Below are 27,846 nucleotides of genomic sequence, written 5' to 3' on the forward strand. Positions count from 1 at the left end.
AAAAGTGTTGATTGCTTCAAGTGAAGAAGAAATGTTATCTGTGAAACAGAGACTAAAGAAAAACAATGAGTTGAAAATATATATAAAAAAAAAACCCCTGCATTTTATCCTGCTCATTCTTAATAAAATGTGGTTTTGTTTGAGTTTTGGCTGGAAAATTCGGAGCTGTTTTCTCTCTCAGATCATAAAATGTCCAATTATTCAATAATGCTGCAATAATATACAGTTAACTAATGCTTTGAGTGGAGAAGTTTGTTTTTTTTTGAAGCATAAAACACCACAAACCCTGACATTTCATGTTGCTTCTACTCATTTTCAAAGCAGAAAGAGTTGTCTTTGGAAAGTTGTGTGAAAAATTACAGTTAATCTGCTGAAGCGAAGAAAGCCGAGGATGATTCATGTGATGACTCGGATCGTAATTATGGTAAATCATACCACATCTGTGCAACAGGACAGCAAAGACCACATCAAGAAGCAGACAATGCTTTGCAAACTTCAGTTTTTTGTACATTGAAGCAAAACAAAATTCAGTGTTTTGTTGCAAAATCAAGAAAACACAAAAATTGGATTTGAAACTTACATTTTTTGGGGGGATAAAAATCCTGATTTGCATGAATTTTCAGCTCCCAATTTGTGAAAAAATAGGTTCATTAAAATTACAATAATATATGTATACTTTATTTTAAAAGTCAAATGTTTCTTTTACCATGTATTTTATCTCTTTTTGCGTTTCTAATTTCATCAGTGATGATACAAATATATTTATTTTGGTTAACTTTCTTCGACTAAGACAGGTGCATCATCAAGATTCTGTATTTTCATCTTTACTTGAGAAACATCCATGATTTTCCTCAGTTTCGAAATAAAATCTGAAGTTCTTAGAGGTTGGGGCTTATCTACTGTATCTACGGAAATCCAAAATGATTTTGCTGGTTTTAACATACTCTTGATCACTTAAAATTATGATTCTTAATCAACTTGTTTTAATATATTTACTCCACTTCTTTGTAAAATGCTGTGTCTGATTGATACTATATACATTCTTTAGACTCGCATTAACACCACTTGTTTGATCTGAGGTTTATTTTGTATGTATTTTCCCTAAATGTTGTCACCTTTGACAGGCAGCTGAATCTGTGTTTTGCTCCTTATTTCTGGAAAATTCAATACTTCGCACAGATATCTGGACCTGTGCGTCCCGAAGTGTGAGAAAGCAGATATTTCCAGCGGCGAGGATCTGGATCGTGACCCAGAACAAGTGGAAGTTATAATGTGAGGAAATCCAAATCGCTGGAGGTTATTACGTTTGAGTTTTGCCGTCCATTGGCTTCCAGCTGCTCTTCAGGCAGATCTCCAGCAATCCGCTGGCCTCCTGCTCTCTCTCTCTCTCTCTCTCTCTCTCTCTCTCTCTCTCTCTCTCTCTCTCTCTCTCTCTCTCTCTCTCTCTCTCTCTCTCTCTCTCTCTCTCTCTCTCCTGCTCTGCTCAAACTGTTTAGCTGTGAGTGTGAATTAGGGATCCGAGCTGAAACAGTTTCAGCGAAGCTGCTCGTCTCAGTGGCTGCGTTTCAGAGTGGATTACAGCTTTGTGTCAGTGCGCACACACACACACACACACACACACACACACACACACACACACACACACACACACACACACACACACACACACACACACACACACAGCAGGAAGGGGGGAAAAAAACCCTGAAACAACTGGCCGCTGAGTTTAGTTCGCTCTGAAATTAAATTTGTATTTTAATACACTGTTGTATTTCTTTGTTGTTGTTTCCTCAAAGTTTGCTCTCAACTTCTGGGGAATGTTTGGCCAGCACCTGCATGATTAATATTTAATGTGGCTGTTTTGAAAGAGAGTATTTACACGGCCTTTAATTACTCGGGTCAATTCAAACTTACATTTATTTCAGCTTTTTCCAGATATTCACTCCCCTTTTTTTGTGCACAACTCATCAACTGCTTTCATCAGTTGTCTATAATTGCCTCATTAGAGTTCTCCTAATTATAGTGATCAAGAAATCTTCCATACATATCAGGAAAAAAAAAGGATTTAAAAAAAAAAAAAACTGTGTCTCCACTTTGGTAATTCTGCTTATTGGATTGAAAAAACGATCACAAACCTCGGAGGATCCTGCAGGAGCCGTTGGGCGGCAGCGTCACGTATGGATCGCTTTCCAAAGGCTGCATGTTGAACAACTCTGACCTTGTGAGCCATCTGCCTCCATCAGGCTCAAATTTCTCCGCTGTTTTGTGTGTTTTTTTTTTTTCTCTCTCTTTTACTCAGCAAACCTCTGCGAAGGCTGAAAAAGGAGCTTCCAGCCTCCAGATGGCTGCTGGGTTTGAAACACTTCTGCATCCACTGCAGCACTCGATGATGAAGGTGGACTGGACCAGAACATGGACGCAGTGAAACAACGCACATATATATATATATATATATATATATATATATATATATATATATATATATATACTGTGTATATATTTAAATATAAAGGTCATCATTCTCCGCCTCCTCCACATGGCCGTCCATGCAATGATGCACATTTTTTGTTTCCTGGGTGGAAAGTACATGTTCCTCACTTCTGGACCTGGTTATGGTCATTATGACGCTCAAACTGTGGTTTTGTGTCTTTGGTGATGAAATAACTGGTTTTAGGTAAAAAAAAAACAAAAAAAAAAACTCACTATTTTCATGGCTTTCGTTTTGACACAGTAATCATGAACCAGTCGCCACAAACAAGAAGCACTGAATTGGCTCTTGATGTCACGAATCATTATTATTATAGTGACGTTGGACCAGAGGAAGGAGGATTACTGTCGTATTCCTCATGAAATACTGTGGAGAGTGAGAAAATCAAAGGTTTCATGGTCTTGGTCTGTAAAGTTTACAGATTGAAGCTGCTGCTTTATGACGTTTAGCAGAAGCAACCAGTAAAAACTGTTTCAAGGATTTAAATTATCAGACACACATCAAAATCAAACTAACATGCCTGCACTTCTGCTTTTTTATGTGCATCTTAAAGTCATTTAACAACCTCAGCAGTCTGATCTTTTTACTCATCTTCTGAGCATCTTTGTCCAGCTGAAGGTCAGCAGGTGCTGGAGTTGATCCCAGCGTCCAACAGGCTCAAGTCAGGGTGAAAACTCCAGTCAGGGGGAACATGCAGACTCCACACAGAAAAAAACATCCAACCCCAGAATCAAACCAGGTACATTATGTCTGCGAGGAAAGACTGCTAACCACTCCCCCCCCGGCTCCACGCTGTCTTCAGCTGAAGATAAACCAGCATGAAGCATCAGTGAAACACAGAAATACTTTGATGTTTTCACTGAAGTTTCAAATCCCGACAGTTTCCAAGTTGTTCTCAACATCCGATTTCCTCCCAGTGAATAGTGTTTTATTGCTTCGCAGCTTTAAACATATGTCAGCCTATTAAGTTTATTGAAATAATGAAGTTTTTATTCAGCCATTTATAGGGCACTCAGTGAAGCACTTGGGAAAAGGAAAAATTCAACCCTTGGGTGTTATTAAAGGTTGTTTTTAAGACTTTCTTGCTATTTCTACTTTTGTGACTTTTTAAAGCCGACATTAAACAAACACCATCTTGCGCCGTCAACGTGTAATTAAATCTGCTCAGAATGTGTCAAACTGACCAAATCAGCCTTGTGTCACTTATTTTAATCTTTAATATGAGGAATTGAAATTTCAACGGATTTCTATCGAAGGTTCCACAAGTGATAAAGAACAGAACTGAACATGACTGGACACGTCAGGATTTTGGGTTGAAATATTGTCACTGGCATTATTGCTGTGTGAGGAATACAAATACAGTGTCACTCTTTCAAAAACGTACAAATGCAACACCAATCCAGATCAGTTTCTTTATCATATGAGCTGTGATTTTCAGTAACTCGCCCTTTTTAGTGAAGGATTTGCCAAATAAGACCCACTTATCCTGTACAATCTTAATTTATTCACATTTATACAAATCAAAAACCTTAAAAAAACATTGAAGAAATTTAGTCTGACCACAGTTAAACACTGAAATAAGCCAACCTTATTCAGTGCATCATCTGCATAGAATCAAACTTGTCCTCACAGCGTTTTCATAGATGGAAAAAGCTCCTTGCATCTTTATTAAATGTGGTTGTTTTGTAGCAGTTGCTGGTTCAGTGTGTTGAGTAGAGAGACGTCAGTCATGGAACTATTCTGAAACTATCTGAACATTTTCTCAGGCCATCTGTACACCTACCGCACTGTACCAGTCAAGACCAGAGATTAAAAGACGATTGCAGAAACATTATGTGGACGATGCGTTCCTATTGCTGAGACTCACCTGGGATTGACTCTTGACAATAATCCAGATAAAACAGGTATGGAAGACGGATGGATGGATCAATAGTTCACACAGTAACGAGGAGGGAGTGAGACCCACGCCCCACCAAGACAACTGGTTGATGACAAAGGTTGAAGAAATCGAGAATAATCGCTGTTACACAATCCCAGTGTGATTATTGTAAAATGTCAAAGACATGCGGAGTCAATTATGTTTACCTTGGAGGAAAAACAGAAAAATTACAAGTAAACCAAACTCCCAGTTCAAACCAGGACATAAACAGACTCTTGTTTTCAAGTTCATCGACCATTTCAGCCTTTTTCAGTTTTTTTTTTTTTCCTGGTCCAACTTTATTGAACTATTACTGCAACACTGCCGTCAGCCATATGGCAACACCGAGTGAGTCTGTAGAGTCTTCAATTATATTTAAATTGATTTCACTTTTCGCTCATTTCACTTCTTCAGTGGTGTCAAGGAACGATCGCAATCGAAGATAGATGCACAGAAATCAACCGATGGAGCAACGATGAGGTGCAGACCTTTCTTCTGGTGACTGATGACGACTCCACCCACGCCGAGGTTATACTCTGTAATGAAAACCGACCCAGGCTGAGCCGAGTCGAGCAGTACCTGAACTGTGTAGTGGAAAAGTTCCCTATCTGTCATTTATTCCCAAACATCTAAGAAATTCAATGAAAGGAAAGGAAAATATGGAGAGGTTCCAATTACCACCTTGAGTTTGACCAGTTTTAGATGGTCTATAGAAAAACTGCCCGTCCTGTGGGTTTGGGGCCAAGTTGTCAACGTTGCCAGAGATCACATGAGCCTATTGTGCTCTGAGGTTCCCAAAATTAGGTTTACCCGTAAAGGAAAACCTTAAAAAGACACTTTCTGGAAGCTGCCCAGTGCGTTTGTTTCCATGTCGTTGAGTATGGGAGGGTCTCAAAGAGTTTGTCTTCACTGTAATAGTTAAAATAAGAGGTTCTAGAAGGCTTTCTCAGAGGCAGTCTGGGGTAATTAAAGGTTCCCATTTATTTTTTAAGTGAGAGAACACGATCCCAAAATCAATAATCCTGCAGGATGTTCTTATTTTATTGCTGTTTTGATAAAAGTTACATGATAAAATCAGGCTGTTTCTATCATCTGTTTTACAAACTGCGCGCATGCATCCCATTTGTGTTAATATCTTGTACTGTAAAGAGCGATGCGTGTTATGAGAAGCAATATTTTACAGTGTGTGATATGAATACTGGGTAATTTTGCTGTCATAAAACAGGGGGGGAGTGGGAGGTAATGAATATTACACCGTCTGGTCCGTCCACCCCTCCTGTTTCTCCCCTCCTCTCTTCTTTTATGCCTCTCTCTCATGCAGCTGTAGCGTCCTCGGGGCTACTGGCTAACCAGATCAGGTGCTAAATTCACTAATTGAATAATTTCGCCGGGCTCCACAATGGGGCCTTTGAAAAGCGCCTGCTCTTTGTGTCTGTCCTCGAGTGACTGAAAGTGGCACAGGCTTTTTCCAGGCAGCGAGCGAGCGAGCGAGCGGGCGAGCGAGGCACGCTCCAAGTGAAATGCACCGCGATGATGTACCCGCTTTGTGCTGCGGAGTTGTTGAACAGGGCCGGCGGCGGCGGTATCTCGGCCCTCGAGTGTATCGGATATCAATGAGCAACGCTTTCACGTATGGCCCGTTAGAGCAGATTTGCTGTGAATGAATGCCGAAAGAAAAAAAAAAAAAAACGACAACAAAAACACAACGTAGCCTCAGAAAGTCGGCTCGAGCTGCTCTAGTGGCACGTTTAACCCCGGATTAATCCACTTTTATTTGGTGGGGAAAAAGAGCATTTAATATCGTGGCCACATATTTTATTTTCTGGCTTTTATTCATCACAAAACAATTTGTGGTTGACAGCTGCGGTAAACAGATAAGCCGGCTGAAAAATCTATATTGTTGTTGTCAATAAACTCAACGAAGAGACATCACAAGGCACCTTTTCAGCCTTCTCTGTGGCCGCCGGCCTGAACTCCTACTGAATACATAAATAATTAAAAAAGACCAAACTAAATAATAAAAGACTAAATAATTTCCAGAAACAGCTGGGTAGTACTCTTTTGTTTGCTTGTTTTTTTTACAAGCCACCACTAAAACGGTGGTTGTGTATTGTTCTTTTTGGACTATTTTCAGCTGCGGATGAGGCATGTGGCGCTCCAGCGAGTGCTTACAGCAGCATGACTTTTTGTGTGGGAAGAAAGCGGCGTGTTCATGGTAATGAATAAAAAAAACATGTCGTGCGGCGCAACAGTGTGGCTGTTTCTGTTGTTTTTGGACTACAGTGGATCTCAGAGGCGCAGAGGAATGAGACGCACACGGCGTTTGAAAGAGGAGCGATTTCATAGGTCTTCTTCTCGTGATCGTGTAGAATACCGAGAACGGCGCCAGAATTAACGTGAAGGTTTTGAGTTGACTACTTCATGTGTCCCGATCAGTTCTGCCTGAGCTGTACCTGTTGGATTCCTGGTTTGGTAATCCTGCACGTCTTGACTGCTTCATCTGGAGCAGTGACGGGATCAGAAGTTCCCAAGTTTGAATCCCACAGTAGAGACCTGTCTCCCTGAGTAAGACCTTTGACCCCCGTCAGCTCCCTAGAGCGCCAGGGTTAGGGTTAGGTTACTCTGTGGTACTGCAGCAGAATTCTGCTGTCATACAGAAGCCGTATCCTGTTTTTACAAGCCTGCCAAAGTCACCTACAGTCAATGATAAGCTATTCTAGCACCCCTAGCTCTACGGAGTACTTTTGCATCATTAAATTTTAGTATTTCTACATGTTGTGTTTTCAGCAGTGGTTTACTGGACTTCACGTTTTCACGTTACCCCCGGAACCGGCATAACAGCATGGCCATAATGAGCCATAGACATATACGATACATGGACCCCTCACTGACGGGAGGGATGTGTTACCAAGTCCACATTGTATTTATCTGTGGTGCCGACACGCTTCCATCTTGTCGGTGCATGAAAGTCAATGGAGGCCAGAGGTTCTCCTAAAGTACGCTACGCTACGATGCTGCGCATGCGTATTTGGTGCTTCATGATTGGTTCCACTCCTCTACTTAGATCAGTGGAAAGCCGGTCGTTTGAGAAGGGAGGAGGTGGGGCGGGAGAACTTTAAACGAATATTCATATAGATTACTCAAATATGCATGAATGAAGAAAAACACCGACTTAAGTGAAGTTTTTATGAGGTAACCACACATTAGCCATGTTTAAAGCTCATAAAAAAGTTAAAAAAGGATTAATAGTTCAGAATGAACTTCTCACTTGTTTGCAGTTTTGCATCATAACCAATGGTATTGGAGTCAGACATTTAAGAAAACAAAAGGAAATTAATACAGAAAGTACAGAATTCGGAGAAAAGTCACACGAGAAGAAAATGCAAACGAACACAATAAGAACAAAAACCTTGAATCGAAATGGGAATGTTCTGGAATGCATAACGACACCAGAGTGCGGCTGTTTTTCTGATCTCTTACCACCACTGCTTCCTCCATCTCTGTAACCTTCACCTGTTACTTTCCTCTGCGTTTGGAGGCTGGACCAAATTCTGAGACTTTGCGTGTAAAACTGTTGAGTTTAGAGTTAATTTGTCATGTGAGAGTTAGCAGGACGGCATTAATCAGAGTCCAAAATATGGAGTTTGAATCTTATTCTGAACATGGAAACATGAAAGAACAAAACAACTAAAAGATCAAGAACACCAAGTTCATCTGTTTTTCAACTGTTGAAAAACAGTAGAGGGACAATCAAAGTCGTCTCCTTCTATGTCTCACTTGAAAATACCAACTAAAATTAAGAATGATATAATATTTAATACTTGTGTTGGGATGAAGATATTCTTCACTGTTTAGTGATTGAATCATAAAAAAAAATCAATCATTTATTAGATGACTTTTGTGCATTATGACGGTTGGGGACTTTCCCCCTCCACCCTCCTGGAAAATGACACCCTGCTTATAAAGACAATTCTCCTGGTGCTTTTATGATGCTGAAATGCTGAAACGTGACACTTCTCACCTCAAATTAATAAATGCTGGTCATTGGCTGATTCTGCTGGAAGTACAGTTTATGGACATTTTTCCAAAGTAGATGGATGAAATGTTAAGCTTAAATTCCTCCCAAAACTGTGTTTTTCAGTCACTGATCTCCTCTATCGGCATTCAGGAGTCAAGCAGCAGAAGTCAGAGTTCCTCCGATGTGCCCGGTCGCTGCTGGATCCCCCCTCCTCCTCCTCCTCCTCCTCCTCCTCCTCTTCCTCGTCCAGCCGCCCTCAGTTCCATCCAAAGCTTTGAGCCCCTTCATAACTTTCTGCCTACTTTGAACTTATCTTGGTGCCTCTTCGGAGCCAAGAGCCTCATGGTCATAGATCTGCTCATACAATCCATCTGAAGAAAGACGGGTCTCTGGCGCCCCGCTGGCCTCGCCTCACCCACAAATCTGCGTCCTCAATTCCACGAGCTTAGCTTCCCCTCCTCCGACCTGCGGACGACGGATGCTTCTCCCACTTTATTTTCTCAACTCGTGACCATATTTCCCTACTTTAGATTGACCTCTTCGATACCAGACTTTGTTCTGGGAGCAAGATTACAGGAGCGGGGAGGGGAGCGAGGAGCTGCCAAGTGGCTGACTGACGAGGGCCGCTCATGCCTGAAACCTCGCCGTGCCATCCCCACTCCGGCCCGAGCCAGTCTATATGACTTATGGAGTTTGGGCCCCTCCACTGCCAATCCCACTTAGAGTGCAGTTTTCTGATAAACAAAAGCACATTCAAGCTTTAGCTTCTCATTTCACACTATGTGCTTTGGCTGGAGGCAACGCTTTCCTGGAGCCTCTGGCCTACAGTCCAAAGAACGGCTCCAGTTGGCTTTCCTTAAAAAAAAAAAAAAAAAAAAAAAAAAATACGGGGGGAGGAAAAAGACGCCACATGTGGAGGATTAGGCTCCATCTTTCATCCTCCACGCTCTCTGCTCGCCCTCTGCTACCCGAGCCACCGCCGCTGCCGGTGAGCCGGCCCCGTGGACACGAGCACGACTCCCTGCCTCCGACACGCCACGCGAGCTCACCTGAGCCTCTGCATCCCCGCCTCCAGCTCCAGCTCCATCCCAACCCCGCACTGCCCCGACGTGTCTGTTAACCACGCTCCGGGGGATTCCAAACACGAACACACATCTCCCGCTTTCTCTCTCAAGCTTGAGTTGGATTTAAACTTTTACTCCACACACACACACCACAAACACACACACACACACACACACACATCCCTGCCTATTGTGAGAGGAAGGGCGAATCCCAATTCTCTGCTTAATCCTCAATCTTACTCCTCATTCCTCAAAATGCGCGCTCCCGTGAAGTTAAGTGCTGTCCCATTCCTTAACAAGTTGAGGAAAGGAGCGAGACTAAGGGACGTTATCTCCCTTAATTTTGAGATTCTACCAGACCTACCTTGGAGTTAAGGAGAATCCAGAATGCTTGTTAAATAGTTCGTTTTGCTGTTATTTTATTAATAAAAAATGGTGTATATTACTTTGGGAGTAATTGTATTAACTTTCTATCACAAATAATATTTGCAAAGGCTATTATAAAGAAATCGAGATAATTCATTTGAATGCATTTATTAAGAAGGTCACACATGCAAAATGTTCAACATTTCTAATGCAGGGCGCATTACTTACAGTTATAAAGGGCGTTGTTATTGATCATTGACCAAAATTATTACTGCTGCCAGCCCCCCACCCCCACCACCACCGCTACGGTGCTAAATTCTGCAGCGCCTTGACAACGGAGAGGGAAACAAACAAAAAAAAACCCCAGCGGTCCACGCGTGTGCGCTCTCTTTTTCCTTGGGATGGTCCAAAAAAGCGTCGCGCTAGCCGCTAGCACCCTCCCGACGGTCCAAAAACTCCCCGCCGCGCGCGCTCCCCCCTGGACAAAGTTTTTTCCTGCAGGAAACACTGCACTTCCAGCTTTCTTCTACCCTCTTGCGCAGTGCTGCCCCCTGTGGTCCAAGGACGTAACTGTCTTTAAGGGTTGTCCCATTTCCAAGTGACATTACATTCCTTAACACTTGTTTTTAGGAGGCACTTATTTTGAGATTGAGGATCAAGGTTGAGGAGTGAGGATTAAGCAGAGAATTGGGATTGGGCCGAAGTCCTGACTTTAAATTGAGGAGGAACTGCGACTTTAAATACCCTCACAGTAAAGTTCCCTCTTCTTCAAACCGCCTCCCGGTTCATACGGAGAACCTGTTCGTACCTGAGCTCGGCGCCAGACTTGTTGGTGTAGAATATGTTGAACCTGCTCCGCGCTGGAGAGTGCAGCAGATGGAGGAGAAGGTAAACATGATCCTGAACGCTCTCCCCCTATTAGGAACGTGGAGGCTGGGATCTGAAGGCGAGTGGCACCCGTCAAGGCCCCTTTGTCTCCAGCCCCATCGCGGTTATTAGCGATGCGCGTGAAACGCTAGCCAAGGCATGTGATGACCCCGGGGGAGGGGAGGGGGTGGGGGAGGAGGAGGGGGAGGGGAGGGGAGGGGAGGGGGTCTCGCCCGTCTCGGGGAACAGATGTGCCACCCACTCGCAACAGTTGTACCCTTCCCACGGCGGCCTGGTGGGAGCGAGTGGGAGCGAGTGGGGCGATCGGCGGGCCGAAGCTGATACCTCGCTCTAACCAGCTCACTGCAGGGTCCGCGCATCCCCCCCCCCCCCACCCCCGTCTCTTTATCTGTCTTAGAGGAGGCAGAGCTGCAGAGGAAGGGAAGAAAAACAGGGAGGGTGTGAACAGCACACATATTTACAGGATCAATATTTACCCAAAATTCTTCTTGGAGCCAACACCTGCTGCATCTTTTGTGTAAAGTCGAGAAGTTGGTGAAATGAAATTGGCTGATCTCTCTCTCTCTCGGAGATTTCATTAACTTACCCCCCAATATGAACTTGGAAACTTGATCAAGTTATCGTGGCATTAAAGCAGATTTTTCTTTTTTTTTTTTCTATCCTTCTTTCTTTCTTTTTTTCAATCTCAGACAGCTCATTAAAGCAAATACAGCTAATAATGAACATTTTAAAGGCTCATAGTGCAGACTAATTTTCTTTATTATTTCTTAATCCTTAATGAAGAGTTTCATTTACACCATGCTAACGGAGAAAAACACGCATTTCAATGTGCCGAAAGTTAATTCATTTCCTTGTAATGCAATAGTTAGTTTTAATTGCTTTTTAATGTAGTCGGTTGGCTATAATATTGCAGAAAACAAACTTTGTGTTGCTTTCATTTCATTTCCATTTTGAATTCGCAGCCAGTATTTCAGAATTTTTAATGGCTGGATACGACGCGCCTCATATTTGCTTGGCTCCTCTCGTGCAGTTTACCGCTCCCTCGTAATGAGCGGAGCAATGGAGGCGCGCCGCATTATGATAATTGTGCGAAAGTCTGATATATTATACTTTAATAAAAGGATATTTGAACTCACAGCTTGCTGTCAGATCAAGACGGAGATATGAGTTGTGAGTGTTGGCACTGACAGGAATGAACTGTGACACCTAAATCAACAACTCGCAGAAGGACTTTGCCCCCAAATTCATTTGTCAATAGATTGAGTCAATATGGGTTGATCTGTGTGCAGCTCGACAGCCTTCTGTCTACCCGTCAACACACAGAGGACAGTGTCTGGCTAGACGTCTGGCCATTAACTGCATTATCTGTGCGTCTGTTGTGTAAATGCATCAAACAGTGGGTACACCCCCCCCCCCCTAACTCCCTGCCTGTCATGATGAAACTAACGTCCCAGTTGTTTGAGTGAATGAAACCCAATCCGACGTAAATGGAGTCCAAATTCAGTCTTTATAAGTGAGGTCTTGACTGATTTAATTATACTAAGTGGTAGGAAGCCCCCACGCGCTATCAAATATTGAAATGGTAATCTGTGAGGGTTTTTGTTTTTTATTTTTCACTCCTTCCACGCCGTTTGGCCCGTCAGTCACACGGTGCGGCTCTCGTTGGTTTCTGGAGGAAGTCTGGGTTTCCTGCAGGTGGCTTGTTGCTCACAAAATAGGTGATTTTCACACTGAAACCCACCCGGAAAGCTCGTTTCTGAAACCGATCAACGTCTCCAGTAACTTTCCAGCCGATCTCCTCCTCGAGTCTCGTGAGTTCAGAGCCGCTGTCGCCGAATTTTCCACCAAATCTTCGGTACTGGTCGTGCTTCTCGCACTGACATCCATTGAGCCGTGTCGGCTTTGACCACATTCACTCATACAAAACTGCCAAGAAAACACACTGACAGTAAATCTGAGGCCGTCACAGGACGAGTGCAGAAGAGTCAAACATGCAGCCGGTGGGCCAAAAAACGGCCAGACGGTCCGGCATAATGGACTCCCCCACAACGGGTAGAAATCTGGATGTCTACTCAGAATGTCCAGTAGAAATAGCTACTTATTTTTCTAAAATATATGATTCAGGGCTGCTTTTATTGACCTGGCACCATTTAAAAACACAGATTAGGAAATACAAAGTAAATGGATCTGTTACTGTACGGTATGTCCATTTACATACATTCTTATACATCCATATAACAGCTCAAATGAATAGCGGAGAACAACTATTTCAACCAACAGACCAAGAAATCAAGAAATGCAACCCTGAACAATGAATTAGAGATCGGCCAGTCACTTGAGTTTTATTTATATCGTGCTAATTCCAAAAAAAAATAAAGTATCTATTCCACATGAGCAGCATAGGCGATGGTGGAATTAAAAAAAAAAAAAACCTTCATTCAGCAGAGAGAAACCTGGGAGCCTGTTTGGACAACAGATAATTCAATAATTTAGCCAGAGAGGGAAACATTTTAAATGTTTTATGTGGAGAATTCCAGAGTTTGGGCCTTGGAATTTAATAGAAAGTCGATGTTTGGAGAGAAGAGTGGCAGCTGAGAGTCTTCTGGGTTCCTCATTTGGTCGGAGTGAAGGTGACACGAAGAAAAAGTCGTTTTTTTTTTATTATAAAAAAATGTATTCATAAATATGCATGTTTGTAAAGTATTCATTCTTGAAGTGAACTTCCACACTCTCCGTCCCTTTCACTCTTTCTGTAGGTTTTTATTTGCTCCTTCATTTTCATCCTTGTCTTGGTGTTTTGGTGTTTACACTCCATTCACAAGGCCGTGTGTCGTCGTTAATATTAAGGAGTCTTTAGATCACGAATAAAGAAGACATCAACCCATAATCTGTTTCTCCCAAAAAAACAACTAAAAACTAAAAACAAGGCAGACAGGAGTCCAAAATCTTGCCTCATTCACAGACCTTCAGTTTGGTTGATGTTATGTGAAAGCGACAGTGTTCAGTAACCACAGCCACAGAAAATGCTTTAAAAGTTGTAAAAGGCTTCATGAGATTCACTGGCAACAAGATTTGAGCTCATTTTAGAGAAGCCCAGTGATACATTTATCCTAACTTAAAATATTTTCAAACTCTAAACTGAAAATTTGAGTGAATTTTCAATTAATCTTGTGGTATAAAAAAAATACATGAAACAATTTACAAGGCATTTTTTTTAAGCCAAAAAAGTTAAAAAATAAATAAATAAATAACAGAAGCTGGTCTGGATTTGGTTCATGAAGAAGGAAAAAAACGTTTCTCTGTGCTGTATGTCACTTTAATGTTTTCGTCCACCTCACACCGAAGTGGAAAAGGTGTGGTTTATGTGCTGATGATATTTCGTTAAAGAGTTATTGATCCCAGAAGTCTGAACCTGTGAATTTATTCTTTCATTCATTCATTCATTCATTCATTCATTTATCTTCTGTACTGTTTGTCCTGTGTCCTGGATTCTGTGAATTATAATCAGAAAATCATCTTGTTAAGATGAGAAAACTTTCTTGTTACAGCTCAGAAAAATTCCTCTTTACTGTGACAGCTCCGCACGTCTGTTGGTCACAAATTGATATCAAATCTTTTTTTTACTGAGAGGAAACAGGAGGACTGTATTTTCTGGACTATAAGTCACAACTGTCAAAATATGCATGATGAAGAAGAACTATAGATACAAATCTCAGTTATGGTTCATGTCCAGATGTAGCTGATGATCCAGGTCCAACAGCTGCAGTTCCAGAACCTCCTTTTAATTTGTTCCTCGTCTCTGTCCGCCGGACATTCAGTCAACGATTAGACTCTTTCTATTTCTATTCTTCATCTCAGAAACAGTTTCTGTTTTTCTCCAGGTTTCTCTCTCGTCTCTCTCTCTCAGCTCTGTCTGATGCTCGGATTCTGTTTAATCTTTAGTCAAGTTCTGCTGTGGAGATTATAGATTACTTGCGCTCTCAGTTAAATGCAATAGCGGTGCAGTTTCTTCTGTGGTGCTGTAGCAGCATCCTATTGTCATACAGTGACCCCTAGTGGTCCCAGGTGGAACATATTAATAAATCAGTAGTTTGTTAGTATAAGTAACAAGAGCAGCCAAACAAGTTGACTTATATTCCAGAAAATATGGTCTTTAATTCTGTTATACAGTGGTGCTCTCTGGTGTCTTTGACTTTGATCATTCAATTAAGCGCGCACAGGTAGAAGATGCAAACTGCACACAGAAAGGCCGCCAAGCTGACTCAAACCGGGGTTCTCCTCTCCGTGATGCCACCTTGCGGCCCGCTACACCGACAGATGATGAACGGCTAAACCACAGACACACACACACACACACACACAGCGAAAACCCAAACCAGAGCGCCGTTCACATTTCAGACAATAAATCATTAGTAACAACCATGGCGTCTCTCTCCCTCCGTCCCGTCCTCCTCCTCCCCCCTTCATTCACCCTCTTAATGCCAATCAGAGCAAGATGGGAAGATTCCCTCCAACTCTTGAGATCCAGCATGTGTTTCTCCCAGAGGGGAAAAATTAATTCCTCCTCCTCCTCCTCCTCCTCCCTTTCTCCTCGCCAAGGTGCTGCATGCTCGCTCTCCCCTCTCTCTCTCTCCCATCTGAAAGAATACCAGAGAATGAGAACCTCTCCTGAGGGGATCCAGCTTATATACTATTTCATCCGCATTTAAATCCTCTGATAAATGCGAACGTGAATGCCTTAGCAGGGAACTTGCGAAATAAAGAGAGATTATTTTCCGGAGATACTAATATTAGTCTTTTGGCATGGGGTAGAGTGAATACGACACCCGAGCGTGGGGAAGTCTATTGACGGCGATATTTAATCTAGTGTAAGCATTGCTCGTTGTCAAAGCGGCGGAATAAAGGGGAGAGGAATATGGGTTGTGTGGGGTTTTTTTCTCCTCCTCATTTATTTATTTCATATTTACATACCTGTGAGAATGAGGATCCATTCAAATAGATGACTTATCAGTCCAGAACAGAACCTCCCTCTCCCCACAGGCGATGAAGAGGAAGCAAAATAAGTTAAGTCTGGTATTATTCCGACTGCGAGCTTTTGTTGGCACGATCTGCTCCTCCTCCTCTCTCTCTCTCCATCTCTTTCTCTTTCTCTCTCTCTCTCTCTACATATGTACAACTTTTTAACTTCTTTACAAGTAAACTATTGTTCCTCCGAAGTTTGAAGCTGCAGAGGAATTCCAGGTTCGGAGCGTCATTCCTCCGTTTCCTCTCATAGAGAGAAAGATCAAACGAAGACTCCCGTGATCATTTATTTTATTTTTTAATGTTGTTTTGTTTTTTAAATGTGTTTGTCGTTTTCCAGCCGCCTGTGTGCGAGGAGACGCGGCGAAGGTTTCCATCACAAATATTCCTTTCAGGATCTGTTAGGCCCTGCTTGTCATCTGGATGAAAAGGAATTGTGGGGATTTTTGTGCTTGCCCTTAATCTCCCTAACTGATGCTGGGAGTGCAAATCAAATCCAATTATAGGCAGTGTGGGCCTTCAGCCTCTTTGAGGAAAGATATTGGAGACACCGATGGTTATCTAATGGTTTTTTTCTTCTTCTTCTTCTGGCTGCTTTGAGGCAGCGAGCGGTGAGTGAGGTGGAGCTCTGCAGGCAGACCCCACTTCACCGGCGCTCCTCCATTAAGACAGAGGTCAGTAAAGCTCTTGACCTCATGTCCAGGATACAGTCGGATCGTCTTAACGGAGCTAATCCGCAGGAACAGATGACACTTTATGATCACAAGTTCAAAAACAGGGATTTTTTTTTAATTATTTTAGTATTTCAGGAAGTCTGTTAACAGGCTCCACTGAAACCAATTCATCTGTTGATATATTTTATATTAATGCACAATCAGACGTCTTGTGTCAAACATATTATTGAATAAAGTAAGAAAATATGAATATCCTGATCAGGAGCAGAGGGCATATTTTTTATAATTATTATTGTTGGACTGAAGTAATCAGAGTTTGAGGCTGTTAGAATTAATTCATACATAAAAGAAAACGTCAACCTGTAACAAACCCTCAATCTGACCTTCAAACTCTCGTAGTAATCTTACAGTAGTTGTGCATTTAATCTAACAAATCAGTTTCTCCACGTCTTCACAAAGTCCTCCAGAAACACCTCGTCAGAACAAGAGTTCAGTAAAAAAGCTTCTCTGCTATTTAATGTTCCAGCAAAAGAAAAACTCTCCTAATTTGTAACATTTCAAATATAACTTGAAACATGTTTCCATATTGGCACCATCCAAGAAGTATCTGTAACAATATAATTCTAACTTTAAAGGGGCAACATTAACACCACATTTTAAAACTTTTCTAAGCTATTTTGTCACAATTTATTTAGAACCTAATATTAAAAAAAGTGTTTTAAACTTAAAAAATGTTTTAACTCTATAAAGTCACAAATGCATTTTTAAAAAAGGGCTTTTGCATGATAAAGTTTATTTTTGTGCAGATACATTTGTAATTTTCAAAGTGGATTTGCAGCAATATGTTAACATCAAAAGTATTTTGAGTGAATTGTGTTTGTAACAGTTTGTTATGATAATCTGTATGAAACTCCAAAAAATATAGTAGTATAATAGTATTTATGAAAAGTTAAAATGTATCTCAACATTTAAAATGTGTTCATGATAATCTGTATGGAACTTCTAAAATGTATTTTTAAGTACAGCATGTAATTGTAACTTTTAAGATGAACTGTTAAGATGCAGCTTTACATCTAATCGTAACTTAGTACTTCTCATGTCAGTGAAACTTGGAGGATTCATTTGGATATTTAAAATGTAAATGTATCTTTTGGGACTGGGATGTTTTTGTAACAATGTAATTGGAACATTTCTAATGAATCTCAGACAGTGTATTGGTGATGCTGAAAATGTGTTTACAGTGTTTGAGACTTCATGAATCACATGCTTAAGAATGTGTTTTCAACTTGTTAAATGTATTTAAAGTTTTTAAATGAATTCAATTACAGTCTATATGGAACTTCTGAGATGTATTTATAACTGTTATGAAGTATTTGGAGCTTCAAAAATGCAAACAAAGCTTTAAAGGGTGATCATTGCCATTCATGTAGCGTTCAGGATTCATTTGTAAGTTTGATAATTAATTTTAGAACTTTTAGAATCTATTTGCAGTAATGTAGTGGAACTGTATAAATTCCATTTGGAGTAGTTTAAATACACTTTAGCAATGGATTTGTTACTTTTAATGATAAAATTAGGAGATGAAGCGTAAAACTGTGTCCCCCACTGACTCTTTACCGTGTCGCGTTGCATCCTGCAGGCTTGAATGTTGGTTTTTCTGAGCGGACGTCACGAGGAACCAGTCCCAGCTTTCTCTGAACGCCGGATTCCGGTAATGGAGCCCGCCTTGACCACATCTGGGCGCCGCTCTGGGGCCTGACGGAGGCTGCGGCGCTGCTTCTGGATCCTCTGACACAAACTCTTATCAGCCTTAATCCCAGCTTTGAAGAGCAGAGTGAAGAATGTCCCTGTTAAAACTAATCTACGATTACAAAATATCTCCAACTCAATAAACTGAGATTATTCAAATCCCTCGTGGTGTAATCGCACCCAAGTGCCACCATGTAATCTCAAGTGAACGTGTTGTGCATTCATCTCCGGCGCTCCCTTTTCTCCCAGACAGCATTGTAAATAAACCTTCCCGCCGTGCGGGACGCTGTAAACTTAAGAATTCGCCGCTTATTTTGTATCATTAAAATATTAATCACAGATTAAGCCCCCTTAATACCCTGTGGATTGCCATTTTAGAAAAACAAATACAATAGTTTCCCCCACTTCTTTTCTTTGCGGGAACCTCCTGGCATCTCAGGAATCAGCCGCATGTTTGGGCTGTGAAAGAAAGACAGGAAAGGATAGAACTGTAATCCCCATCAATGCACTTTAGAAACCACCTTCTTGCTAAAATGTGTGACTAATGGGCACAAATCTGCGGCTTTAGGAGCTGTCAGCGAGGACTGCCGAGGCCGTTGTTCCGCCTGAACGTAATAAACCGGCCCCGTTTGTTTCTGCCGGAGTCTTTTTCTTTTTTTTCTTTTTTTTTTTTTTGTCTATGCTCGGAGGAAACGTACCTTGAGGTCTTGTGTAGGGTTGTTTCTTCTTCTTCGTCTTTTTTTGTGCTCCCCTCCTTCCGCCTGGTCTGTGCGCTGCTTCGTGGTGCCATAATGACATTAAAACACGAACACTTAAAGGGCTTTTCGGTGAGAGCCGCATTGTCTGCCGCGAAGCCTTCCAAAAAGAGGCTTTTATTTAGTTGTGGGATTTAATGCCAGTGTGTGTTACCTGATAACATTAAGGCAGAGCAGGGAAGCAAGAATATTCCCTGACTGGCAGAGCTTCAAGAATATTGACCACCAACAGGATTGCAGCTGATGCCGTCCATGTATATTCATGTGCTTGGAACGGCCTGATTATAGCTATTACAGAATTATATCCGGGGAGGCGCAATTCATTAGCCCTGATTTCTCTTTATCTAGCGTCACAGTGCGGGGCTAGCTCACAGACAAGGCCCGGATAATGTTGCTATATTTTCACCGCCGCGTGAAAGAGAGCGAGAACTGACTTCCGGGATATGCACGCCGTTCGTACCCAAAGGAACATTTAGCAGAAAAATATCCTGCAAGGGACGGAACTGGTGCTGAAAAGTGCCGATTATGGACGTTTCTTTATTTCTAAAGGTTCAAACTGACAGGAAATGGTAAAGAAATAGAATTTTCATAGGCTGGGGGTTCAGAAAATTAACCACTTGATTCATTTGAGTTAGTTTTTTGCAGGTTATCCTGCTCAGGCACAGCTGCAGCAACGAGGCATTTGTACTGTTTCAGGTTTATTTCCGCTCTCTGATTTCATCGTATGCAGACGATCCCACGCTCTCAAAAGGCCTCCGCGCCAAGAATCACTGACGAAAACTTAGTTATTTCAACTTTCTGTTGATGAGTGTGGAGAGAAAAAAGTTCCTCCAGAATGTATTCACTGGGATTTTTTCTTTCTTTCTTTCTTCTTTTTTTTTTTTTTTGTAACTGGCAGGTGAGATTTTGTGGATCCAAATCGATTTATGTTGTTGTTTTTGCAACGGCAGTTAAATACACTTTGGGAAATGAGGTGAATGAAACCTATAAAATGAAGTTTGCTTCCAGCTGAATAGTTAATTCAGTGCATCCCGAAAAAAAAAAAAAAGCCGGTCTCTCTCTTTTTTTTTTTTCCTCCCATCGCTGCCGTATGTGAGGGAGAAATAATGACAGTGTTTCGGCGTTGTTTGATCATCCTTAGCAAATTTGAATGCCAAATTTGTTTTGCAGGTGTTGCTCATGGAATAATTGAGCTGCATAATGTGGATAAGGTGTTGCTACCATACTACACTTAATACGCATTTTAAGCACCAAAACAGACCCAGCCGGTACACAAGCATGAAATCATTACAAGTTTAGTTTTATGAGGCAAAAATAGATTTTTGAGTCCGTGTGTGTGTGTGTGTGTGTGTGTGTGTGTGTGTGTGTGTGTGTGTGTGTGTGTGTGTGTGTGTGTGTGTGTGTTTAGAGGAGAAAAGCACATTTTTAACGCACAGAAATACAATTAAATGGAATAATTACAATCAGTCATGTCTAAATTAAACAAAGAGGTCACTAATTCCTGCTTTAAGGGTTTCATGTATACATAGTTGTGATTTGTGCTTCCTCACACTTTCTTCCTCACTTTTAAAGTGTAGTTTGCTCTACAGGAGCAGTGTTTCATCTGTTCTCGTTATTCTATCTATATTGAAATAGTTTTTATACTTTCTTCTCATTTTAGTGAATTATTTTCTATAGATTTATGTAGAAGAGAAGCAACAAATGGACAAGTTGCCAAGGTATAGTTGTTATGTATTCCATTTATGAATTATTTGTCACTATATGTCTTCAAAATTATTGAAGATTTCATAATGAATGGGATTAAGTAATCACATTAATATAACCTTTAAAGTATTTCCAAACTAATCAAATCTTGCATTGACTATAACCTTTGTTTTAGTGAATAAGAAACATATCTTCTATTCTGGTTCTTCCAACTTTGAATCACAAAACTTCCAGTTTTAAAACATTTTTCATGAATTATCTTAAATTTACTTCAAATATGTCTGAAAGTCAGCAACTATGGACAACGATCATAGCAAGCAATGTTAAAGTTTAGTTTTAATGAATCTACAAGTTTATGCACAGTTATTTCATGATTGTTTGACTGAAACAATGACTGGAGGGCCTGTGAGATAAGCTCCGCCCACCTGGTGCACCAAGAAGTGAAATAAACCAAAAGTTCTAAACATGTTTCAATTCTCTTGTCTTCTCTTGTCTTATTGTTCATTTATTTTAATCATGTTTGTTAGAGTTTGCTCAGCACTTCCAAACACTGTTATTAAAAGAGCTTTATACATAAACAAATGACGCTTAAAGTTTTTCATTCTTTTCTTGCTCCATAAATAGAGATGCTGTCATACTTCAAAATAAATAAATACATAAATAAATAAATAAAATATTTGTCCCAGGCAAAAGATTCAGCAAAGCAATAACTGCAAAAAAGAAAGAAAAAGAACTTAGACATACTGTATGTTGAAACTAGTTTAAGTTTGAGCATTGTCTTTGACTGGCAGCTCAGATGAACCAATCAGAGCAGGCTGTACATGACAAACCCCCGCCTACCAGGAAATGAAACCAGTGCCTGTTTCTCACTTTTTTCAAAGTTTGAGTTTATCAATTTTTTGTTGAATACTTTGGATTTTTGGTTAGAAAAGGGATGTAGACGTGATTTCAGATTCATTTCAAAACGTGATTTCAAAACAAACCTTGCACTGAGTTTACCCTTTTTCTTCCAATTTGATTCTTTAAAAGTTGAAAGAAATTGTCACTTTGCTTCATATTGATTTTATTCTGGAAATCAATCACAAAGTAAATCTTTAAAAATGAGTTGAAACATATTTGCAGGCTTAAACTGCCTTCTTTGACTGGCAGAAGCTCTCAACCAATCAGAGAAATCCTCACCTGATAAAGCCCGCCCAACAGTGAATCAGGAAGTAAAACAAACTTTCTGGTTTTAACTTTTCTATTTTTCTTATTCATATTTTAATAATTTTCATTTATACTGAGCACTTTGTGACATTGTAAAAGAAAATACTTATATAAATGACTGAAGAGTCCTAAAAGCTTTGTCGATGATTAAACATTTACAAAACTAGTCAAAACTGTCAGAAATGTAACACTTCCGATGGCTGAGAGACACAAGATCTATCTTAAAGTAGAGCTCTTAATAACTTAATTTCAGCTTCAGGCCTTCTTGTGTGTTCGGCAGCACAGCTCAACCAATGAAAGGAGGCCTTTCATGTCAAACTCCGCCCACCTGGCGAACCAGGAAGTTAAAGTAACACCAGCTTTGACTGTTGTTTTAGATTGTCTAGTTATAGTTCAAATAATTATTATCAATTCAGTTGAAGCACTTCTTTGTGACTGATGCGACAGCTGAACCAATCATTGGAGGCCTTACAGCCTAAGCCCCGCCCACCCGGAAGTGAAACACACCCGGAGAGAAGCCTTGACCCCGGCGTGACTCTGTGGTTTAAAATAGTGGTTTTGACTCAGACTAATTACACAGTTTCTCTGCAGGTTTGTGGTGAGGATATGTGCTGTATGTACACACTGCTCCGTCTCCTGCGCCACTTCATGTCTTCCTATAAACACAGACACTGAGTAAACACACACACACACACACACACACACACACACACACACACAGTCAAGACAATGGCTATTACCAAGCACACCTGGGCTCCCGCCTGCGCCATCCTCCTAATATCTTTTAAATCTTCACATAAGGTATGCCTTCCATAGGGCTTACAATACCATTTGCTCTAATAAATTCTTTTGGCAGCGCTGAGTGCAAGCTGCTTCTCTAAGGCCCCAGGAGGAGCGTGGAGGGGAGCGGGAAGGGAGAGGCAGCCCAAAATATGAGGATAAATAGTAGGGAATCCTCCAGGACCCCGGCCCTGGTAATCAACATTCTTCCAACTGGAAACATTTTCCAATTCTTCATCTTCATTTAGCTTCCTTACCTAGTAATTCTTAGCAGCGGGCTGCAATAATTTGCATCGACGCTTGAAACGGAAAAACCAAGAAGGGCCCAAATTGAAGGTTTTTCTTTTTCTTTTTCTTTTTCTTTTTCTTTTTTTTTTTTTTTTTTTTTTTTTTGAGGGAGGGATGAAAAGAAGAAGAGATGAGTGGGAGGAAGAGGAGGAGGAGGAGGAGGAGGAGGGAAAAGGGGGGTGATTGTGATAAGCAAATGAAATTAATGACAGCCAGTGTTTGCCTAGTGAAGACAGGAAGGAGCGCGGTGTCGGGTGCCATGTTAAACACTCCACACACGGTAAAGTAGCTAATCCAGGCTCCCTCCATCTCAAGCCTCCGTGTGATTACAGCGAGCAGTCTCCTCATCGTGAACGCCGTGGAGCAGAGCGGCGGCCCTAGTTACCTCTCCAACAAGAGGCTCATTAGGAGCGAGAGAGAGAGACAGACAGAGAGAGAGAGAGAGAGAGAGAGAGGGAAGAAGAGGAAGAAGGGGAGGAAAAAAAAACGGTTTTTAAGTGTTGACTAATAGAGGAGCTCCAAGGTATTTATTTCTTATTGTTTCCCCTGCAAAGTCATTATGCCACACTGGAGGTTCTTCTTTCCACTTCTGGAGAGCAGTGTGTGTGTGTGTGTGTGTGTGTGTGTGTCGGTGTTTTCTTTCCCCCAGTCTCACCCTCTCTCTCTCTCTCGCTCTCTCTCACTCCCACTCCAATTTAAAGGGAGGCGGCGATGGCTGGAGGCGAGCCTGGCTCTCCAGCTCTCCTCCATGCTCGCTCTCCGCTGCTGCAGCGTCTGAACTGTCACTTGTTAAGTTAAATTATACATCGCCTCCCCTAATTCCGAGCCTGATATTTCTGGCAGTGGGGAGGTGCGTGCGGACAGGCAGCATCTGTTAGCCCCCACCGATGGAGGCCAAAACACCCCCCCCCCCCCCCCCCCCCCCCCCCCCCCCGCCCCGCCACCCTCCCCTCAAAATATAACAGAAAATATTAATTCTTCAACTCATCATCGCATTATGATTATTATTCTTTATTTTTTTGACATTTGATGATTTTTATATTTCGGCTCCTGAAACTCTTTTAAAGGTTAAATGGTTTAATAGTAATTATAGTTCGGCAACACTCGAATATTACACCATCTGAACACAGTTTTATCAGTTCTCAATTGTCTCAACAATAGTTTAATTGTGAGCTCGGCCGCCCACGCGGCGGTTCGGTAAAAAAAAAAAAAAAAAAAAAAAAAAAAAACAAGAAAGAAACATTAATGGCTCAGCAAAGGAGAAGATGAATAAAATTAAAAGACACCTGCACACACCTCTCCTTCGCTATGTGAATAGATTTCTTTGTTAATTTTGGAAGCGAGTTCAGTCATTACAAGCAGCACCTACTGTCCCCCTGAGCGGCGGCGAGCGGCGCTCAGGCATTTATCAGCACAATAGCCCATTCAATTACACCCATAACAAATGCAAAGTGCTGCATCTGTTGATTTTAACTTTTAAATATGCCTTAAAAAAAGAAAGTGAAAAAAAAAAAAAGAAAAAAAATCTAAAACTTGACATTATAAAACCAATTTGGTGACTTAACCTGAGTCGGTATTAAACCTGCATCTGCCGTCATTAATCAGTGTGTAAATACTCCTGTGTGCAGATAATTGTTGAGAGGCTCCCACGACTTAAGTAATCACTTTGACTTTTCCGGAGCATCGGAGCCAAAGGTCAGAGGGGCTTCCACGGGTAAACACTTACAAAAAAAGAGAAAAAAAGGAGGGCGGGGGTTTCGAGTCGAGGCTTTAAGTGGTGTAGAAGCTGAAATTCACTCTTAAAAATGTGGCTTTGCATGTTCTACCTGAGCTTCTGTTCCCATCATCCTGCAAACAGGAGTTGGATAAAGCAGCTGTGTGGATTCTTCACATATGAAGGAAAACTGTGGAAAAGTCACAAACCTGCTCCTGGCCGGGGAGGTCAGAGGTCAACACTGCTGAGAAACAACCAGTCGTGTCAAGTGAAATGAAAAAAGCCAGCATCACAATGACTTTTTGACAATAATTCAATATGTTCTTATATTATTTGGTACTTATTACCTAATTGAAATATTAAAAAAAAAACAAAAAAAAAAACATCCAGTTTAAGTGGATCACTGCAGCCGATGAAGCAGATTTTGTGCGGTTTGCTCATCAAGTGGACATTATAGAGGTAATTTTCATTCATTAAGCACACATAGCTGAGACAGAGTGGTGTGTAGAATGTTTGAATGTCCATTTTTGGCTCTTTTATTTACATAATTTGCAACATTATCAGCTTCAGTTCATTCAAAACTCTTAAGATATTGACAATTATTACAGAATTACTTGAACCCATTTCGGCCAAATGACCACATTATACACATCCATAAAGAAGTTAGTGAAATTATGACTGCATATAGCACTTCTGCTTCAAAATTCTTACTTTTTTGCATAGAAAATGCCAAAAGAAATAAGAAGAAATGTTCAAAACAACCAGAAAATGCATGTAACTCATACATCCAAAGAGTCAGATTGCAGTCATTTTCTGTAAATGTCAAAATAAATTGGTAGTTTTAGCTGTAAATTCTAAAATAAGTATATTTTACTTCAGTTGTACATCATTTTAAAAAAGACCTATTTGTTGGCATAAAGTAACACCTTTCAATTGCAGCTGAGAATAAACTTATTTCTCCTTCTTCAAAAAATTGAACGTGAAAGTATCTTTACTCAGAGGTTTAACAATCCCTGATGTATCACGGGAAATTGTCATCTTCATTTAATGTCAATAATAAGAGAAGAAATAAAAGAAATAAATAGAATAAGGCCTGTGTGTGTGTGTGTGTGTGTGTGCGTGCGTGTGTGTGTGTGTGTGTGTGTTTGTGTGTCTGTGTCATGATTCGGATGCTTTGACCTCTGCGGGATGTGTTTAAAAAGATGCAGGATGCTGCATTTATCTGCTGTGCGATTATTGACTTAAAGGCTCATTTCCATTCATTATTTTACATGTGAGACGTGTAAATGTCCAGGATGCACAGGTGCGGGCTGGACGTCTCCTCGTCCGCTGCTTTTCAGTTTTCCCTGTAAAAAATAAAACGAGCTTGTCACTCACAGAGGTCAAGTAGCTCCAAATAATTTCCCCGAACGGGAGGAGGAGGTCGTCCAGATGAAACTTTTCTGTTAACTACAGAAAACAGAATGTTTAAAAGAAAAGAGGAGGGGGGGTTCGTGAATACGAGGCATCAAAGCGGAGTGGGATAAATACATGCAGCCGACAGAGAAATCCAGGCATGTTAAGCAGAATGGATGAGTGGGAAGGAAGGCTGGGTGACAGCATGAATAACTTACATGCATGGATTGATTTACAGTTGCTTGTTACAGATGGTACAATATTCACCGCTCGCTCGCGAAATATTAAAAGAGGTGCGTTACGTCTGATGCACAATGAAGAGAGGAGGAAAAGAAGCACACACAAAGATGGACTAATTGTGACGTGATTGCAGTGACCTGCCGATGCAGCGGGAGGCGGTTTGCAGCAGGTCAGCTGTGTTCGCTCAGCCGCCTCTCGCTACGCGACACCTCCTGGTGGAGACGGAGGCTGCAGCTGGGAGGCGTCGAGTGTGTGTGTGTGTGTGCGTGTGTGCATTTTCAAGGCAGGAGCGGTGGAGGTGTGTGTTTGCAGAGGTGTGTGTGTGTGTGTGTGCGCGTGCGAATGCATACAGTTACATACCCCCACTCAGGAAAGCCAACCACCCTCAGTGTCTCCAATGGCTTAGGGCCCTTTCCTCTCTCCCACGGGGCCCTCGATGGAAGCCAGAATTCCTCCACGTGTGCACGTTTCTCTGTGTGTGTGTGTGTGTGTGTGTGTGTGTGTGTGTGTGTGCGTGCACCGGGCTCGCTGGGATTGCATTAGACAAAAGACACGCACTTGCCAGCAGCTGTGGAGAAGACGGCAGCGTCCCACCCCACCTAAAGCGCCCCATTGGTTCCTCCTTTCTGCTCCCAGCTTCCCTTGGTCCAGTTAGGCAGCGGCGGCGGCGGCGGTGGCGGCGATGGCGATGGCGCCCGCTCAGGAGAAGAAAAAGGCCCCTCGGGAGTCTGGAAAGTGAATAAAGGAACGCGCCGAAAGAGAGAATAAGCATTTTTCATGCTTTTTTTCTTCTGTGTGTGTGTGTGTGTGTGTGTGTATGTGTGTGTGTGTGTTTAATGCCATTTCCAAAAATAATGTGGGAAAACAGAAGGTAAAGATTTATAAGGAAGAAAGAAGAAAATACACAACACATACATGTCCGCGCACACACACAGACACACACACACACACACAGAAATGCCAGTTTGGGGAGGATTGCTGTGAATACCTGATTCTTCCCCCTCTTTTTTTTTTTTTTTTTTTCTCCTCATCTCCCTTTAAAAATCTGCAAATCCATTTGCTAAACAGCTGCACCTCTGTAGTGCACAGATAACAACCTGGGCCAGACTGGCTTTGCGGCAGCGAGTGGAGGCAGATAGGCCCAAATCTCTGGCCCTTTTTTCAAAAATGCTAATGACGAAGGAACCACTTCCCCGGCCAAAAACAAAAAAAAAAAAAAAAAAAAAAGATGGAAAGAGAGGGAGAGAGAGGGAGAGAGAAGGCTCTTGTAGATCTGTCAATTGCTATTTTGACAGATATTTGCTTGTAAGTACACACAACACTTGTTCCCTGTGTCTTATCTGGTGCTGTGCAGAACACTGACCTACATTACATCAAGCACAATATGATGCACAAACAGGCTCTGTTCAATAGCCCGCTTTCTCTCCCTCTCTCTCCCGCTCCTGTTGTTGTTGTTTGTTTTTTTTCTCACTCCCCCTCTTCTCTCTTTTTCACCTTAAAAACAGATGGATTCAAATGAAATGGCTGCAAATCCTATGAACAGAAGGTATTCTTTCTCAAATAAAACCTTGTGGCTT

This window comes from Salarias fasciatus, chromosome 11 (genome assembly GCF_902148845.1).
Source record: "Salarias fasciatus chromosome 11, fSalaFa1.1, whole genome shotgun sequence".
NCBI lineage: Eukaryota > Metazoa > Chordata > Actinopteri > Blenniiformes > Blenniidae > Salarias > Salarias fasciatus.